Below are 7,212 nucleotides of genomic sequence, written 5' to 3'. Positions count from 1 at the left end.
ATCTCCCTTACTTGTCAATATGCTTTGTCCATCTGTCCACAAGCTTTTGTGTTCCCTTATTTTAAAAAATATTTTAGGCTGAGCTGCGAGACACGAATGCATCAGAGGTGAGTCTTCATCTTCGAAGGGCTGCTTTCAGGGGACCAAAGACATGAAAAGTCCAATGGAGCAAAATCAGGACTATAAGGAGGATGTTTTAAGACCTCAAAACGAAATTTCTGCAGAGTGTCAACTGTGTTCACAGAGGTATGTATAGTTCATAGTGTTTTCAGTGACTGATTTTTTTGAAAGCAAATCTCCAGCCCTTTTTCCTATCCTCTGGGTAGATTTGGATCTGCATACTTGGTTAGCCAAGTCTGTAAATGATTTGCACGACCCAGAGACTCCTACAGAACTTTGGAGCGTTCTACAAATGGAGCGATGAGTAAAAAGGTAAGAAACAGGAGGAAATGCGTAGAATGGTGTCGCTGAGGTAAAATACACGTCCACGTGAAACAACTCTGCCTATGCTTTCATGCATGAAGACACACTCCAGGGATAGCTGAGGATGAGGGATGCTTAAGAAAGGAAGGAGGTGGGAGTATAAAGGAAGTAAATGCAGTTCTCTAGACTCATTGTCCTCTGAGTTGTTAGCTGCTATTGCTAACAAGTCTGCGCTTGACTCTTGGAGACCCTATACACAATGGGACCAAACATTCCCATGGACATTCCCACGGATAATTTGCTGATTGGACAATTGGGATCCATAGGGTTTTTGCTAGCTGATTTTTTGGAAGTAGATCCAAAAGTGTAGCCCTTCATCTGGAAGCTGATAGAATAGTACTTAATCCAGCATCAGAGCAACACAAGAAAGACGCCTCAACGGACAAACTGACAAATAGTGGCTGTGCTTCAAGTACATTGGCTAAGCGTGGCACCCATGTCTCTTGCATGAAATGCAAGAATGATCCCATTCAACTAACAGTGCCTTCATTCATGTCTCCTGTCCCCTCAGTGTTTAATCCATCTCCCAGCCTCATACTTTCCTCCTGCTCAACAGGCAAACGGATCTTGTTAGAACACAAGACAGACTGCATGGCTCTGTTCAGAAACCTGCTCCATACCTCAGTGTCAAACCCAAAGAACTTACCAAAATGCATGAGTTTTGAACTTTCATCATCTCTGTGACCTCATCATCTACCCATCTGCCATTCACCTGCAGCTCCTCATTGCTCTTCTAATACATTGGCAGGTTCTCACCTCCGGGCCTTTCCAATTATTCTTCTTCCTTCCTTGCTTTGCTCTTTCCCTAGGTGTCCAGATACATCTGCCTACACCACGTCTCTGTTCCAACGATACTGTTCCTTACTCCCATCACACTGCCCCATAGTAAGCATCTACCACTCTTTAACATCTAGTTTTCTTTTCTGCATTTGTTACCCTTTGATAAATCAGGAGAACCAGTGAGTCACTTATAGAACTAATACCACAGAATGTTCCTTACATGTGAATATGTAGAGATTTCACTTCAGCTTACCTACTTTGGACACACCATCAGAAGAATCCAATTGCTAGAGGAGGGCATCATGTTTGGTGTGGTACAGTGAATTGTTTGCTATGGCTTTTCTAGCCATACTCTTTGTACTTCCCAACAAACAACTGGGTGAGGTTATGTAAATGAGGTGCTTATAGCCCACCAATGGGATTGGATAACTTGCTAATAATGTAAATAAGGTTAATACCACCCTGTGAGTATGTGACCATGCAAATATGGTGTATGAAGCCCAAATGAGGAGACTCCTCAGTTTTGCCATCTGCTGTCATTGTTAAGTGCTGTCAAGTCGGTTCCAACTCATAGTGACCTTGTCTAGTGGCTGGTGAGTTTGAACTGCCAACCTTGTGGTTCAAACTAACCTTATAGTTCAGTGCTTATCCTACAGCTCCACACCACTACTGCCATCTAGCTGGACTTAAAATGAGTCATCCCAGAGACACCAGCCACCATAAAGAAGACATGGGAGCAGAGCTCACCCTTTGGACCTCAATTCCCTGCTCTGGGAACATCCTGGTTGTAGGAGACAGAGCCTGTGACACCATGACACAGTACGAGGAAGGAGAAGCAGGGACAGGAAATCCAGGAGACCAGCAGAAGACAGCACAGAGGGCTTACTGGTCCAAGGAGTCAGAGAGCTGAATGCCTTTGGGCAGGAGACTTGCTGGCGGAATGAGGTGCCTCCAGACACTTATCTGAGGAGTTAAAGAGCTTTGTAGCACTTGCTCAAGCAGGGCAGAGGCCAGTCAGCTTAGGAGGCCAGAGAATCTGAGGGACTAAAGCCTAGATCAAGGAGAGACCTGCAGGTCAGCACAGCTGAGAAGAGGTTATCCTGTCCGGAGAGCTGTATGTAAAATCTTTCCCTTGCCTGAATTCCTATTGCTTTTCTAATAGACTCCATCATCATTAATTTGCTCAGTGTGTTCTGTGTGACTATGGCAATCTGTTGTTGAAGGCAGCAGGGAAGTCAAGAGAGTGCAGTGGGAGAGACCGCTGGTATCAGAATTGGTAAAAAGAAAAAAGGTTGGCGAGAGAAGGCATGTGTGACATCTACCTCTTGAGAATCAGTTCATGGGGGCTGTTGCTGCTGATCATGATTATCTCTTCCCCTTGAGAAGTTCGAGGAGGTCTGACGTCTTTGCTGAAACATTTGACTTCTTTATCACAACATTCACACATGAACAGATTCACTTACAACAGCTGCACCACTAGACTTAAATGCTTGAATGACCATGAAGATGACACAAGGTTGGATAATGTCTGATTGTTTTTCACAGAAGGCAGCAGTGAATTGAAGTCAAGGATCTATGGTATTCCCACATCTATTTGTTTACTTGTTTACTGTCTGTCTCCCACAGTGAGGGTGTCCGGATCTTGGAGGCTGCCTTGTTCTGTGCAGAACTGGGGGTCTTTCCTCTATGGCCAGACAGATGCAGAATGTGAGAGCCTGTGCCTGCAGGGGCTTGATGCACAGCATTATCGATAAACCTTTACAGTGGACCCCCAGGAATGGACATGATTGAGAAAACAATTTTACTAATAAGTTATCAGAAAAACCTGTCTTCCCCTAACCACTGACCACCCTGTGATAAACTTTAGGACCTAGCTTTTTAGCCTATAAGACTGGTTCTGTGTTATGCATGTTCCCTACCAAATCCCTGCTTCTAGATGACCTGCCTTTGTCTCCCCTGATTATCTCTTAGTCAATGACGAATATGTAACTTTTAGTTTCTCTTCTCATTATACACAGATGTTGTTTTTTTTCTCATTGTCCATTGGAATGAGCATTTTCACTCTGAGACTTTGCACGTCTTCCAAGTCTGCACCATCTCAACAAACCTCTATTGTTTTTACTTGAAGCCAACTCCATGATGTTGTTGCTCTATTGTAGGGGTTGAACTGAGAAGCCTTGCTAAGTAAAGAGTCCTGGGGACGCAGATGTGGATTAGGGTCTGATCTATAGGGTTGCTGAGACATATCTGAGGTTGGGAGGTAGGTGTAGGGTAAGAGAGAGTTCACTGAGGGGAGTGGACCATGGAGAGAGGATGATAGCTGTCCCGTGGGGGAGGCAAGAGGCTCTGGAGTATGAAGACCCTCCCCATCCATGAGGAAATATTGGAGGTAAAGGTGCTGAACAGCACAGGGCTTCTCGGGTCTAAAGGACTTACTTGGACCCACCTGAGCGCCCTTCTCCCCCAATCAGGGGCAAGAAGAAGAAAAAGTGGGTGGATTCAACCTCTCCCGCCCCCTCCCCAACCCTAATAAAGGCAACTGGGAGCCACGACTTCCCATCCTGCCCTCTTACATCCAATGTAGTTGGGTGTTTGATCCCAGGGAGGGACTCTCAGTGAGCACAAGAGAGGGTTGGGGCCTGTGGGGGAGGAGGGATTTGCTACTGATTATCCCACTTTGTCTCAGTCTCCAGAGTGCCCCCCTGCCGAACCATGAGGGTCTTGCTGTCGCTCCCGGTCCTGTTGGTGGTCCTGTCCATGGTTTTGGAAGGTAAGAATGGGGTTGGAGGATTTTAGAGTCTGTGATTTGGAAGGCTGAAGCTGACAGTAGGCCTGGGACTTAGGGTTGGAGGACCTTTGAGAGTTCTTGTGGACACTTCAGTGTCTGGTCTCCCTATTCCCATCGCTACTGGTGGGACTCCAAATTCTCCAAGGAGCTGGGTAATGGGCAGCAAACCTGCCTGGGGTGACTTAGTCACAGATGATGTACTGATGCTTACCCCTCTGGGATTGGCTGCCCTGATTCTAGAGGCTGGAAAGGAATCCGAGGGAGGGTGTTGGAGTAAAGCAACTCCCAGCAGTTTGAGCATCATTCAAACCTTCACCCCCATTCTAACACCACGAAAATGACATTTATGAGTCTCTTTTGTCATCCCTGGAATTCCACCCTAAGGGCTCCCAATACTGACAAAATTGTCTCCCTGCTTTCTTTGCCCAGTCCCAGCCCAGGAGGCACCTCACCTCTCCAGCATCTTGGAGGACGTTCAGGATGATCTGCAGGAATATGGAAGTACCCAGGAAGAAGGGTTCCCTGAAACCATGGGCAGAATCAAACCAAGCACCATTCCTGCCATTGCTACCAAGAAGCCCAGCAAATTAAAGCGGTTCTCCAGCAAACTGAAGAAGTTTGGAAGTTTCCAGAAAAACAATGCGTGGGCAACCAAGGACATAGCCAAACATGGTAGCCTCCTTGGCAAGGCCGTGTTAGGTTCCTTCTCCAAAGACCCCCACCTCTCTAGGAGTTTGAAACACAAGACCCCAACAACCAATCCCAGAGTCGAACTGGGCAAGATTGCTAGTGAGACCCCATTAGACCTTTTTCCTAAGGCCCCCCACCTCTCTAGCCCATGGAAGCAAGTCTGGAACAAGGTGAAGAAGTTTGGAAGTACCCAGAAAGTTACAACACAGGCAACCAATGAAGGAATCCAACAGGGTAACATTCTTGCCAGGACCCCATTGGACACCTTCCGTTCCAATTCATGGGAGCAAGTCCTAAGCAAGGTAAAGGAGTCTGGAGGTACCCTGGAAAGCCAGACTCAGGCAACCAATCAAAAAATCAAACAGGGCAGCATTCTCAGCAAGACTTCATTAACCCCCCAACTCTCTACCACATTGAAGCAAATCTTGAACAAGACGAAGGAATCAGGAAGGATCCTGAAAGATAAGATCCAGGCAACCAAACACAAAATCAGACCGGACAACATTCTTAGCAAGACTTCATTGACCCCCCAACCCTCTACCACATTGAAGCAAATCTTGAACAAGACGAAGGAATCTGGAAGGATCCTGAAAGATAAGATCCAGGCAACCAAACACAAAATCAGACAGGGCAACATTCTTGGCCAGAAACCATTGGGCACCTTCATTAAGGACATCCACGTCTCCCACAGCTCGGAACAAATCCAGAACAAGATGAAGGAGTGTGGAAGTACCCTGAAAGGCAAGATCCATGCACTCAAACACAGAGTCAAACCGAGCAACATTCCCGCCAATAGCAGGTTAGGCCCCTTCCCTGGGCGCTGGAGGGCTGGAGGGTATCTGGGTGGAACCTGAAGGAGAGTTTAAGGTCCTCCTCCTTTTTAAAGATTGGGGAAACTGAGACCAGAGAGGTTCATAACATGTCAGATCTGAGGGTGCTCATACTTGTGGGATGTGTCCTCTGACTCCCATCCTAGGTAACTTTCAGAGACAGTTTGGGGTCGGGTGGGTGGGGTCGGGACAGTGAAGGGCCTCAGAAGTCAGACAAACCTGAGTCCACAGGCTGGTAGATCCTTACTCCCTGTGAAATCTTGAGACAGAGTCTGTTCCAACAAAAGGACCTCAGTTTCCTCATCTGGCAAATGAGGCTGGGCTCTGAGGGACCATGAACTGGAGGACTATATAGGATCTGTTGTTGTTGTTGTTGTTAAGTACCGTGGAGTTTGTTCTGACTCATAGTGACCCTGCACAGGGTTTCCAAGGCTGTAAATCCTCACGGGAGCAGAAAGCCTCATCTTTCTCCCACGGAACAGCTGGTAGTTTCGAACTGCTGACCTTGTGGTTGGCAACCCAATTTGTAACCACTACGCTACCAGAGCTCCTTATAGCATCTGGCACCTTGTAAATGCTGTCACCAATATTTGCTGGGTTCGGCAGTATGGGGTTTAGAGAATCATTCATATTTGAAGAAATGAGCATCTACTAAATATCAGAAAGTATTTGTTCCAAGGAGTGGAAAGATACAGTAATGGCTAAGGAAAACATTCAGAGAAAGGCGGACAGACACTAGGCTAGTGAACTTTCAACACCTAAATCCCGATGGAACTGAGCACCTATGAGACAATGCTTGGGACAGCCAACGACCAGGGAGGGGTTTCTGTAGACCGGATGGTGGTCTTCTCCCAGGAGATAACTCTTTAATTGTGGTATGAATGAGTAGGGAAGTCCAGCCAAGTCAACTTTGGATAAATGTTCCTGTGGAGGGTCAGTACAAAGGGCCTGAGGCAGGAGGAGTTACCAAGAATGAAGCTCAGGCAAACCAGGGGTATCTGAGAGGATGGTAATCCAGGCAACGAAAGCATTCTGGGTAAAGGCAGGGAGGGTGCAAAGCACCTGTTTAGGACACAGCTGGGGTAGGAGTTGGCTTGGAGAAAGGGTTGGGAGCGAGAGATAGCAGGACTGACAAGTTAGCCCAGGACAGGTGTGATGAGTCCAACGTGCTTTGGTTCCATGATGGAATTAGGAAGAGTCACAGCCCAGGACTCTTCCTAATTCCTTAGACAGTGGGGACACTTGCTATTTTCTTGGTGGAGTGAGGACATGGAAATCAGGAAGGGGATGATCAGGTAGAAGGTGGGATTGGCCATCCAGGCAGGGCGAGGAGAATAGACACAAAATGATCCCCACCCCCTCAACAGGTACAGAAGTTCAAAGGAAAAGATAAACAAGAAGAAAATCTAACATCCCTCTATCTGAAGACCTGGAGAGCCATCTTCAATCCTCCACGACCTGACATTTCACAGTTCCAGGACTACTGAGGACACTGGCCATGGGACCCATTACCGCCACCCCCTGCCCCCCTCCCCCCCACCATTACAATAAAAGTCCTAAGGAAAATGGAATCCTCTCTTGAGAGCTACTTCTCTGTAGGAAGAGGGCTTTGGGAGAGAGTGTGGGTAGCCAGCGCTTTCA

Source organism: Chrysochloris asiatica, unplaced genomic scaffold (assembly GCF_000296735.1).
Source record: "Chrysochloris asiatica unplaced genomic scaffold, ChrAsi1.0 scaffold00168, whole genome shotgun sequence".
Classification (NCBI taxonomy): Eukaryota; Metazoa; Chordata; class Mammalia; order Afrosoricida; family Chrysochloridae; genus Chrysochloris; species Chrysochloris asiatica.
The sequence above is the reverse complement of the archived record's forward strand: the minus strand, read 5'-3'. Positions refer to the sequence as shown.